Source organism: Aethalodelphis obliquidens, unplaced genomic scaffold (assembly GCF_003676395.1).
Source record: "Aethalodelphis obliquidens isolate GAN/ISIS:26980383/991018 unplaced genomic scaffold, ASM367639v1 scaffold34, whole genome shotgun sequence".
NCBI lineage: Eukaryota > Metazoa > Chordata > Mammalia > Artiodactyla > Delphinidae > Aethalodelphis > Aethalodelphis obliquidens.
Window position 1 is genome coordinate 7,654,398 of NW_020837978.1, and position 12,775 is coordinate 7,667,172.

Below are 12,775 nucleotides of genomic sequence, written 5' to 3' on the forward strand. Positions count from 1 at the left end.
CCTCCTGGTGCCCACACCCTAGTTTAGTCCCCTCTCACTAACGGAGTGCTCAATAAATGCCCCCTTAGTTTTGGAACTTAAAAGTCATAAGAATGGATGAGATGGCCGATGGAGTAAACGTAGATAGAAGAGAGAACTCCAAAATGTGAACCCCTGGGTACTCCAGCGTCTAGAGATCAGGGATACGAGGAGGAACCAGCAAAGGAGACTGAGAAGGAGCCTCCAGAAAGGTAGACAAAAAGCCAGGTAAATAGGATGTTCTGGAAACCAAGTAAGGTATGATTTTTAAGGGGGGGTAGAGGAGAGAGAGAGAGATCAACTGTTTCAAATGCTACCGAGAGTTGCTAGAAATAACAATTGAAATGAACAATGTGGAGGTCATTGGTGACCTTGATAAGAAACTTGTCAGTAGTGCTGTGGGCGAGAATTTCTTTGCAATGGGTTCATACAGAGAAGGGACAGAGACAAGTAGGAAGCATACCTCTACACATCGCTTTCAAAGGCTTCTTCTGTAAAAGAAGGGAGGCAGCTGAGGTAGTATGTAGGGGGTGAGGGGTAAGTGGAGTTAACAGGGGATTGCTTTTAAGATGATAGAAATAACAGCGTGCTTCTTAGTATAATACAGTAAAGATAAACATAATGCAGTGACAAGGCTCTAGGCGCTCAGACTTCAGTAGTTGCGGCACGCAGGCTCAGTAGTTGTGGTGCATGGGCTTAGTTACTCCACGGCATGTGGGATCTTCCCAGACCAGGGCTCGAACCCGTGTCCCCTGCACTGGCAGGCGGATTCTTAACCACTGCACCACCAGGAGGTGGTAGAGTAGAGAATTGCCGGTGTCATATCCTGGGGCAGGAGAGGGTTGGATGGGATCCTTGGCCTTAGGAATACGGTCAATTCAACCGCATCAACAGGAGAGAAGGCAGAGCATATGGGAACTGATGCAGGTGTGTTGGGGTGATGGTGGGCGCTTGTAGCAGTTCTGTTCTAATTGCTTTACTTTTGTCAGAGAATCGGGAAGAGGTTACCAGCTGAGAGTGACAGCTGATATGAGGAGGAATTGATAGAGGCTTGAGGTGAGAGAAGAAGCTATGAGATCGTCATTGGGAGAGAGTGGGAATGTGCAGGGGGTAATGCAGGAAATAAAAAGACGATGGGATCAGTAGGATAAAGTCCCGTTTGGGTCCAAGGATTGTTGGAGTTGGAGATGAGAAAGTCAGAAGGCTGGGGAGACAGTGGTGGCAGGACAGTGAGTTTTGAACACTGAGGTGATGTCAGGGTTGTCATTATTGGCCACGACAAAGTCAAGGGTATGGTCATGGGAGTGAACAGCTGTTGTGGGATGGACCGTAAGCTCATTGGAGGAGAGGCCATGGAACTGAGAGGCCAGGGTGTTGGAAGGATCACCTAAGTGGACATCGAAACCACCAAGAATTAGGACAGCAGTGGTGTTGCATAGAATGGCCGCGTGCCTCTACAAGGAATGAGGGTGTGACCCCAAGGTCAGTAGGTGACTGTCAACAGAGAGGAATCATGGATGGAATAGCCTGATGGTGGCATGAGATTTATAGCTGGATGTATGTATAAGAGAAGGAAAACGGCTTGGAAGTTTCCTCCACCCCTAAGCTCAGTGGCACAAAAGTTATAGGAGAGAAAACAGCCATGTGAGAAGCTCAGGGAAAGTGGGATCCTCTTGGAGGGAGCCAGGTCTCAGTTAGAGAAAGAAGGTGAAGGGGTTGGTCCCAGATGAGCCTGAATGAAGGCAGCTCCCAGAATCCAGCCAAATGACAGCCCGTGGGGCGTTGTTCTTACACAACATTTCAGCTGATTTAGTGAACACCATCATTTAACTAACATTGAGGGTAATTTTTGTTTTTTGCAAGCTCCTTTTTTGTGTCGGTAATAGATATAGAAAAGGCTAATTGCTTTTATCAGAGAATTAATGTGAAAGCAGGTGGTAACTGGAAAGCTCTGTAAAGTGAGATTTTATTATTATTTGACAAAGACCCAGCCCTCTATCCCAGGCAAAACTGCCCCACTTGATGGCTTTCAATGATGATTCAAGAATTTCTTACCCCTGCACGAGGTCTCCATTATCAGCAAGTCTTTCTCTGTTTAATTCTCTTCATAGCACTTATCACCACCCAGCACATGTGTTTATTGTTTACTACCTTTTTTATTTCATGGTGAGAACAGGACTTGGTTTTTGTTCATACCTTTATCTCAGTAGAGCCTAGATAAGCATATAGCTCAATATATATTGAATGAATGAATGAGAAAAATGCAATGGCCTCTGCCCTATAACAGGTCACCAGATGTGGTTTCAAGTAGGGGAAAGAGCACAGGTTTTGGAGCAAAAATCCTGAAGCATAAAGCCTAGTTCCACAGTCTCTAAGCCTCAGTTTCCTCAACTATGAAATAGAAATGATAAGAAAACCTCTCACAATTGTTTTGGAAATTAATGAATCATCACATGCATGCTAAACATATTGAGCTTCCCTGGTGTTGTAGTGGTTGAGAATCTGCCTGCCAATGCAGGGGACACGGGTTTGAGCCCTGGTCTGGAAGGATCCCACATGCCACGGAGCAACTGGGCCCGTGAGCCACAACTACTGAGCCTGTGCATCTGGAGCCTGTGCTCCGCAACAAGAGAGGCCGCGACAGTGAGAGGCCCTCACACCGCGATGAAGAGTGGCCCCCGCTCGCCGCAACTGGAGAAAGCCCACGCACAGAAACGAAGACCCAACACAGCCAAAAAAAAACAAAACATATTATAGGTTGTGTTCCCAGTTCATAACAACCCTGTAACTGAGTTCAGTTGCTTGGACCAGGGGTAGACACTTGATCCAAATAAGGCCAGTCAGAAGTTCTCTCCTGGAAACTAGATGTCGGAATTATGAGATTCCAGTTCTATCTGGAGCCGTGCTATCTCTTGAATGGAGGGGGTGTAAACTCAAGAATTCCGGAGCGACTATATTTTTACCAGCTGAGGAAAGAGAGAGTCCATTCAAAGAAAGAAGAGAATGAATAGTCAGAGCTTCCACACGTGGACTCCTGACTACTGCTTAGTTCCTCCCTCCAGTGCGCTTCACGGCTGAGTTTTGGCTTTGAGCTTCCATAAGGCGTATTTACAGCCTTATCACAAAATTCCTTTATTGCTCAAGCTGGTTCAAGAGGGTTTATTACTTGCAAACGAAGACTTGTAACAAGAAACTGTAGTCACTCTGGCACTTAGGACTTGATTAAGAAATAGCAGCAGCTGTTTTTAACTCTTGAAATGGTTTAATTTTTTAGTTAATTGACCAGAATTGAAAACCAGATGTCAGGTGGGTGAAGAAAAAGTTCGGAAGAGGTACCATCTAGAGAGCAGATCTGGGCAGAGCTTCGAACTGGGAGGCCAGAGCTGCCTGAGGGCCCTGCTGGCTTTGGAGGGGTGTGTGCGGACCTGAGTTTGAAAGGTGGACAGAGATTTACCTGCTCCACGGCTCCACCTGGCGGGAACCAGCCTTGCAGGATCGAGGTACAAAACCAAGGAAAAAAGAGGTGGTACAAGAGGGAAGAGATATGGGAATATATGTGTATGTATAACTGATTCACTTTGTTATAAAGCAGAAATTAACACACCATTGTAAAGCAATTATACTCCAATAAAGATGTTAAAAAAAAGCTGCAGCCAATACTTAAGTTACTAGTATTTAAAGGGAAAAATATTTGGGGACTAACTCTGATATTCTTTTTCAAAATAAGCAGGGGGTTTTGTTTTTGTTTCTTTGGTTGGTCAACAGTCTTTAAAACAAGAAAAGTCCTGCCAACTCAAAAGTAGCTTTTAACGTAGTGGTAGGGACTTCCCTGGTGGCACAGTGGTTAAGAATCTGCCTGCCAATGCAGGGCACACGGGTTCAAGTCCTGGTCCAGGAAGATCCCACATGCTGCGGAGCAACCAAACCTGTGCGCCACAACTACTGAGCCTGCGCTCTAGAGCCCACGAGACACAGCTACACAGCTACTAAGCCCACGTGCCACAACTACTGAGCCTGCGCTCTAGAGCCCGTGCGCCACAGTTACTGAAGCCCACGCACCTAGAGCCCGTGCTCCGCAACAAGAGAAGTCACCGCAATGAGAAGCCTGCGCACAGCAACGAAGAGCAGCCCCCGCTCGCTGCAACTAGAGAAAGCCCACGCGCAACAACGAAGACCCAACGCAGCCAAAAATAATAAATAACATAGTGGTAAATTATACTACATTGCAACTATTACTCATCTTCTGAAAGCATTGACTTAATTTTTTCTACCCATTCTTACAGCAAGTTTTTCTGCATAAACTTTCTTTGGGAGACTTTCTGAGCCTCTTCTTCTCCGGTCACGGATGCAAAATATTTGTGTAGGTTCATCAGCATTGCTCATGTGTCCAGTAATCTTTTTACCCACATTCTGCAACCCAACTCAACACACAAACACACAAAGACGAACACAAACACCCCTTTGCCCATCCTTTACCTGTTGCTTCCCGGCCCCAAGCCCACGCTCCCTTTGCTCTGCCATGTGGAACTGGGAACTTCACAAGCTCTGGTTCTCCTTTGCCAGCTGGTTTTGCCTTCTATTCTGCCTGTCAGAGGCAATGGGGGGAGATGCGCAGGCAGAGGAGGAGGGGAGAAAGGTTTCTGTTGTGTTTGGGTCATCCCAGCAATGCCACTTTGCGCCGGTAGTGGCCGCTGTTTCCAGCCTCGCTTCTCCTGCGGCACTCCCCCCAGAGCCAGCCTCGCTGCTCCCTCTACAACGTACCCCCCGCACCCAGGCAGTGCCCCTTCTCAGAGCTGAGTCCCTGCTTAGTAGGGCCCTGTGTTAGTTTCTCGGGGGCCTGCTGTAACAAATTACCACAAATTGGGTGCCTTAAAATAACAGAAATTTATTCTCTAATATTTTGGAAGCTAGAAGTTTAAAATCAAGGTGTCGGCAGGGCCATACTCCCTCTGAAAGGTCTAGGGGAGGCTCCTTCCTTGCGTCTTCCTAGCTCTGGTGTTGCCTGCAGCCCTTGGCATTCCTTGCCTTGTAGCTGCATCATGCCAACTTCTGCTTCTGTCTTCACATGGCCTTCTTTTTTTCTGTGGTACGCGGGCCTCTCACTGTTGTGGCCTCTTCCGCTGTGGAGCACAGGCTCCGGACACGCGGGCTCAGCGGTCATGGCTCACGGGCCCAGCCACTCCGTGGCATGTGGGATCCTCCCGGACCGGGGCACGAACCCGTGCCCCCTGCATCGGCAGGCGGACTCTCAACCACTGCGCCACCAGGGAAGCCCCACCTGGCCTTCTTATATGGACGCCAGTCATTGGATTTAGGGCCCACTCAAATTCAGTTTCAAACCTGATTACGTTTGCAAAGATCCTATTTCCAAATAAGGTGACAGTCACAGATTCCAGGTGAATGTGAATTTTGGGAGGGACACTACTTAATCTACACAGGCTCTTCCACCAAGCTTCTAGGTTCTGATGACACCAAACTCTTCTATTTGTTCCCCCAGCCCTTGTGGGGGGGAAGTTATATCAGTTTGGTTTAATGGGGTTTGGGGTTTTTTGCTTGTTGTTGTTGTTGTTTAGCTGTTTCAGCCCTTCCATACCTGTGGTACCAATTCCCTTTTTTGAATTCTCTCTGTTGAAATACACTATGTTGCTTCTTTTCCCCTGACTGTTACTTGTTACCAGGGGTAGTTCCAAGAAACAGAATATCAAAGATGAGTTTCCAGGATTAGCTTGGTAATATCCTTTACCTTGAACACAGTGCTAAGCACCTTGGAAACTGGATCATAAGGCACACGATGTCAGGCTTTTAAAGAGACCCAGTGGCTAATCACTCCACATATGGTAGGCTCTCTGCTTACAGTATTCCCAGATGTGGGCACGCCTCTCCTTCAAGGGGATCTTCATGTCTACCTCCACTTGTTCCATAACTGTGATGCTCAGATTCACTTCTTCATCTACACGAGGGGAGCAGCTCCTCCAGCCTTCCAGTGAGCCTCTCTTCCTGGGGGAGACTTAAAAGAAGAAAGTTTAGAAGCATGAATAACACCCCCTGCTGCTGCTCAGGACCAAAACTGATACTCATCACTTCCCTCCTCCACTGTCTCTTCAAGATGCCCTCCTACCTCTACAGGCTTACCTAGTGATGTGACCTTGATATCATCTCTGTGGAGTCTGAACTCCAGTCACCATGCCCTTCTCAAAAAGGTGGCTGCACCTGTCCATTTATCATCGCGATTGGGCTAGAGAATACCAGGAGTTGTTACAGCTCAACAAGAGCTAACCAGTTTAAATATGGACAAAGAACCTGAACAGACATTTCTCCAAAGAATTTATACAAATGGCCAATGAGCACATGCAAAAATATTAAACATCACTAATCATTATGAAAATGCAAATCAAAACCACAATGAGGTACACTTCACATACATTCAGATGACTACTATTAAAAAAAAAGGAAAATAACAAATTTTGATGAGAAAGTGCAGAAATTGGACCTGTTGTGCATTGCTGGTAGGAATGTAAAATGATGCAGCCACTATGGAAAACAGCACGGTAGCTCTGCAAAAAATTAAAAATAGAATTACCATATGATCCAGCAATTCTAATTCCACTTCTGGGTATACACCCCAAAGAACTAAAAACAAGGTATCAAAGGGATATTTGTACTTCCACGATCCCAGCAGCATTATTCACAGTAGCCAAAAGGTGGAAGCAACCCAAGTATGCATCAACAGATGAATGGATAAACAAAATGCACTACGTAGATACAATGGAATATTATTCAGCCTTAAAAAGAAAAGAAATTCCGACACATGCTACAACATGGATGAATTTTGAGAAAGTTAAGTGAAATAAGCCCGAAAGACAAATACTGTAGGATTCCACTTACACGAGGCACTTAGAGTATTAAGTTCACAGAGACAAAAAGTAGAATGGTGGTTGCCTGGGGCTGGGGGAAGGAAGGAATCAAAGCTGTTTTTTAATGGGTACAGAGTTTCAGCTTTACAAGATGAAAAAGGTCTAGAGATCTGTTGTACAACATTATAAATGTACTGAATACCGCTGAATGGTATACTTCCACATGGTGAACATGATCAATTTTATGTTATGTGCATTTTACCACAACTTTTTTTAAAATATGGGAGAAATGTAACTGCAAAGACAATCCATGGAATGGTTATAATTAAGCCCCTTTTGAACCAGAAAAAGATAAAAGGCTGGAAGCAATTACCAGGAAATTGAAATCTGAGTGTGAAAGCCAGAGAGCCTTTCAGAGAAACTCTCATCAGCATTGGAGGCCAGAGAAAGCTAAGGACCCGGCCCAGGAATTAATCATCTGAGCCCAGAGAAGGCTAAACTCCCAACCAAGCGGATCAGCTGTGCCAAGGTCAGGGCCTTGGCCGGGAAGGAACGGGACCCGGACACACGGGATGGCATATCTGTATTGATGCCCCCATCTGGAACTTCTAGGGTCCTCTGAACCTTCCAAGGCCACAGAAGTCGACTGTTCCTGCCTATTGTGAGCTCCCACCGACCTCCCTGCTGGAAGGAAATGCAGAGGCCTCTTGCCTTGGAGACGCCTGTGTCCTCCACCGCCACCTTGTGCCCCACCTCCCCCACTGGCCACCAGCTATGTAACTAGATTTAAGTAGCATCATATCGCAGCCAAGGCCGTACTGGGACTTAGAAGCAAAGAAGAGGCTTAAAATTCCCCAAAGCTGAACAACCCAGCCGGCAATTACCAGCAGGTGCCAGGGGAGTAGGCATAGAAGTGGATTCTGAGGGTGCTTGATCAAGGGGGCCTGAAATAAATGTGGATAAGGGAGAGCTTACTGACTTGAGAACCCTGCTCTGAGATGCAGGATTTAACCCCCTGGGAAGGACCCCAGAAGATGGTATAACTTACGACTAGGATGGTGTAGTGGGTTAAATGGTGAACCCACCAAAACATATGTCCACACCTAATCCTCAGAACCTGTGAATATGACCTTATTTGAAAAAGAAGGGTTTTTGCAGAAGTAATTAAATTATACACCTCATAGATCATCCTGGATGACCCAGGCGGTCCATAAACCCAGGGACAAGTGTCCTTATAATTCATACATAGAGAATAACGGAAGGCCACGTGAAGACCGAGGAAGACATTGAAGTGATGCGGCCACAAGCAGAGGGTCGCCCGGAGCCACGAGAAGCTAGAAGAGGCAAGGAACGGATTCTCCCCCAGAGCGCGTGGAGGGACGGTGGCCCCGCGGACACCTTGATTTCAGAACTCCGTCTCCAGCACTGTGAGAAAACGATTTCTATTGTTTTAAAGCTGCCTGGTTTGCGACAGTTTGTTCCAGCAGGCTAAGAGCCTTCAACGGGGAGGGAAAACCAAGTGGAATTTTCTGAAACTGCCCCCGCATCCACCTAGCCAAGACACAAAGTAATATATATATTACTGTATATATTTTACCCTGGGGGAGGCAGGGAATATGAAGACAGTGAGGAGAGGGGATTAAAGGATGCATAAAAGGAGATGGGGAAGGATGACTGAAGTCAGTGTTACTCTAAAGGATCCGAAAGGTGGCAGGTTCGGGCTCCCATTATATCTTCATTCAATTAACTGGTCTGGCTCCTGAAGAATCCAGGTGTGTCCTGGAGGGGAGCAGTAGATGAAAGCAACTCAAGCAAGTAGCAGCCCAAATTGGGCCAGACGTACAATACTTGCTAGAGCACATTCACATAGCGTCAGGCACATGGGATGCAGACATTGGTTTGGCAAATGAGTCCTTTTCCAGTGACCCAGAACATCAATCGTCTTTCCTAAGGTTCACAGAGTATCTGACTTACTGTCGTGCGATCCAGAGTAACAGTGCCCTGGATCAGGGGATCTACTCTATAAGGAATCAAGTGAGTACATAACCACAGGATCTGCTGGTCTATTTGCCGTATCACCTGAAATCTGTTGACCTGATGGAAGGTTGGAACGGACTCCTGGGGTACTCTAGGACTCTAGCTTGGGGTGGCATCCTGTAGGGGGTTCAACACGTAAAATAGTCTTTGGCCTTTATACGGTTCCAAAGTGTTTCAGTTATATTAAAGCAGAAACAAGAGGCTAGGGCCTCCCTCTAATATTTCCAATTTATTACCTTTTGATGGTGATCTGAAAAGACCAGCAGAAGAATAAAAGTAGAGAACAATTTCCTTAAATTTAAAACAAATCAGTGTAATTCACAGGTTCACCTGCAGATGGTGCCATATCACTGCTTTCTTGCTTTTTCACTTTCCACTGTGCTTCTCTTCATTTTGTAAAATTGCCCTGAGCACTATGGGTCAACGTCTATCTGGTCATTATAAACTCGATGAAGAAATGCCACAGTCACTGAGTTTCAGAACCTTTGGAATTGATTTTATACTAATACTGTCTGGTGTTCAACCTTCCTTTTTGTTTTTTTTCCACGTACACTTTTTTTTTTTTTTAAATTTTTGGCTACATTGGGTCTTCACGGCTGCGCACGGGCTTTCTCTAATGGCGGTGATTGGGGTCTACTCTTCGTTGCAGTGCGTGGGCTTCTCACTGCGGTGGCTTCTCTTGTGGAGCACGGGCTCTAGGCACGCGGGCTTCAGTAGTTGCGGCACGCGGCCTCAGTAGTTGTGGCTCTTGGGCTGTAGAGCGCAGGATCAGTAGTTGTGGCCCACGGGCTTAGTTGCTCCGCGGCATGTGGGATCTTCCCAGACCAGGGAATGAACCTGTGTCCCCTGCATTGGCAGGCGGCTTCCTAACCAATGCGCCACCAGGGAAGTCCCCAACCTTCCTTAAAAAAACAAAAAAAGATGCTATCACTATTCTATCACCAATAAAATTAAAGCAGATCATAGAATGGTAGACTGTAATGGAATTCAGGGAGCCTAACTATCATTTGCAGATAAGAAAGTTATTTCCCCCCAAATAATATAAACAGTAATTGTCAGAGCCAAGACTGTGCTTCTCACCTTCAGTCCCAAGCTAGTTAGTCCTATTACCCCATTACTGTCTTCTCATGAGATAGGATAAATATTATTTCAAGAACTTGAGAACATCCTTATTGGAAATACTTTTTAAACTCAGGCTGGCAGTAATTATTACTATTGGATGGGCAGTGGCTTGTATAAATGGCACACGGAAATGTCACTGCTTGATTACAGCAAAGCTAAGAAGTCCCAAGTCTACAAATTCGGATTAAATACAGAATAATGAATTTAGGAAATTTAGAGAGTATTCAAGACTAAGAAGTGGGAAGGAGGATTCTGAGATGTGTAAGGGTAGTGGTGGTGGCATGATTAATGTATTTTTACTCCCTGCAGAATTGTATACTTTTCTGGGAAAACTACAGATACGATTAATCTCATCCATTGGCAGAGTAGACAGTGAAACATATAGAGTGGTACCAGGGGCACTGAGAAGTCTTCTGGAATCATTTAATCTTAAGTTGAATTTAAGTTTTTACACCCATCATGGTACCATTAAGGCTTACCAAGATGTAAGGTCCTGGGTACTAAGTGGGGACCAGTGAGTTGTGACTCTGAAGCAGAGATTCTCATACTTTTTGTTTATAATTTATAAGAACACTTTATGCTCTTAAAAATGACTAAGCACCAAAAAGAGCTTTTGTTTACATGGGCTATATCCACTGATATCTACCATGTGACATTAAAACTAAGAAGTCTTTGAAATACAAAAATATACTAGTATATATGACATTCGTCACTGAATCAATCACTGACTTTTGAAAAAGTCTACCACATACATGTGAGAGAATGAGAATATGAAAAATAAGAGTCTAAATGGCAAATAAAGTCATAGCATTATTATGAGAAAAGTTAGACCCCATGGATCTCCTTAAAGGATTTTGCAGACCCCCTTGGTGTCAGAAATCTATTTAATGTTGTTTCAGCTACATGGTTTGGGAACATACTATGACGGGCTAAAAGTGTTGGGTAGGGCTGAAAACTTTTCAATTTTAAGTGTTTAAAATTATCGTATTACGAATGGAAGAAAGCACATTTATAATGGATGGATCTGACCGGCACCGCCTTAACTTTGCCAAAAATGAAACAACCTGACTTTAGGTTTCTCACATTGTGATCCAATGAGAGATATGAAATATCACCTCTGTAGCAGTCAGGTAAAAAATGTTTAAATTGTTTCTAACCATAAAGAAACAGTCAGACACGTCCGGCTGTTAGTATATTCTACAAGACAACTGGCCTGAACTCTTTTAAAGAGTCAATGTCACCTAAGACGAAGAAAAGGGGGCAGCGGATAAGATTGTTCTGGATTATAGGAGACTGAGGAAACTTGCAACCAAATGCACGTACGATCCTTGATTGGATCCTGGGACCCTGGATTGCAGTCCCCCCAACCTCCCCAAAGAGCCTATAAATGACATTTTGAGACAAGTGGAAAATTTTGAACATGTTCTGTATATTAGATAATATTATTTATCGATGTTCAGTTTCTTGTAGTAATAGTAGGACAATGTCTGCCCTCAGGAGATATATGCTGAAATATTTAGAGGTGATGTGTCATATCTGCAACTTACTTTCAAGTCATTTAGAGAAAAAAAAAACTGTAGATAGATATGGACATAGGGATACAGATACACATGTGTTATCTATAGCGAAGAGAGAGAGCAAACCAGTATGACAAACTGTGAACAAATGGTGAACTTTGCACCACTCTTTCAACTGTCCTCTCTAGTTTAAACTTTTTTCAAATCAAAGATTGAGGAAAAAGTATGCAAGTCAAATGTTAACCACAGATCGGGGAAAATACTCGCAATTCAGATTCCAGGGGAAACTGATGATTTTCCTAAAATATAAAGAGTTTCTAAAATTTATAAGAGAAAGATGAACTCAGTAGAAATATGGGAGAGGATGTGACCAGTTAGTTCAGATGAAAGGAATGTAAATGTCCCTTAAACATATGGAAAAGATTCTCAGTCTCTCTCATAATAAGAGAAATGCAAATTAAAAGTACACTGAGATCTCATTTCTCATCTGCCAGATTGGCAAAAATCCAAAAGTCCGATAATTTCTGGAGACACTGTAATGTCTGTTGGGTGAATCTCTGGAGAAACAGGCAGTTTGAAACCTTGCTGGGGAAATATATGTTGACAGAACTCCCAAGGAGGGCCATAAGGCAGTATCTATCAAAATTACAAATATATGCACCCTCAAAATATGCCTGTACACATGTGAAATGATATGTGTAAAAGACTATTTCAGCATTATGTAAAATAGCTAAAGATTAGAAATAACCCAAATGTCCATCAATTGGACATAATTGATGTCCAATTACATCAATGGTAATTGTCCATTACCAATGTGTCCATAACACATTGGTAATACTTGTCTACTTCATCCAATGGTATATTCTTATGATGGAAAAGGGGATAAGGAGACTCTTTTTATACTGATATAAAAATATTTCTAAGAGATACTGTTAGTGAAATGGGCAAGGTACAGACTTCTGCTGCGTGTAATATTCTACTTTTACGTAAAAGAGGGAATATAAAAACATACCCTAGGGGCTTCCCTGGTGGCGTAGTGGTTGAGAGTCCGCCTGCCGATGCAGGGGACGCGGGTTCGTGCCCCGGTCCGGGAAGACCCCACATGCCGCGGAGCGGCTGGGCCCGTGAGCCGTGGCCGCTGGCTGCACGTCCGGAGCCTGTGCTCCGCAACGGGAGAGGCCACAAAAGTGAGAGGCCCGTGTACTGAAAAAAAAAAAAAAAAAAAAA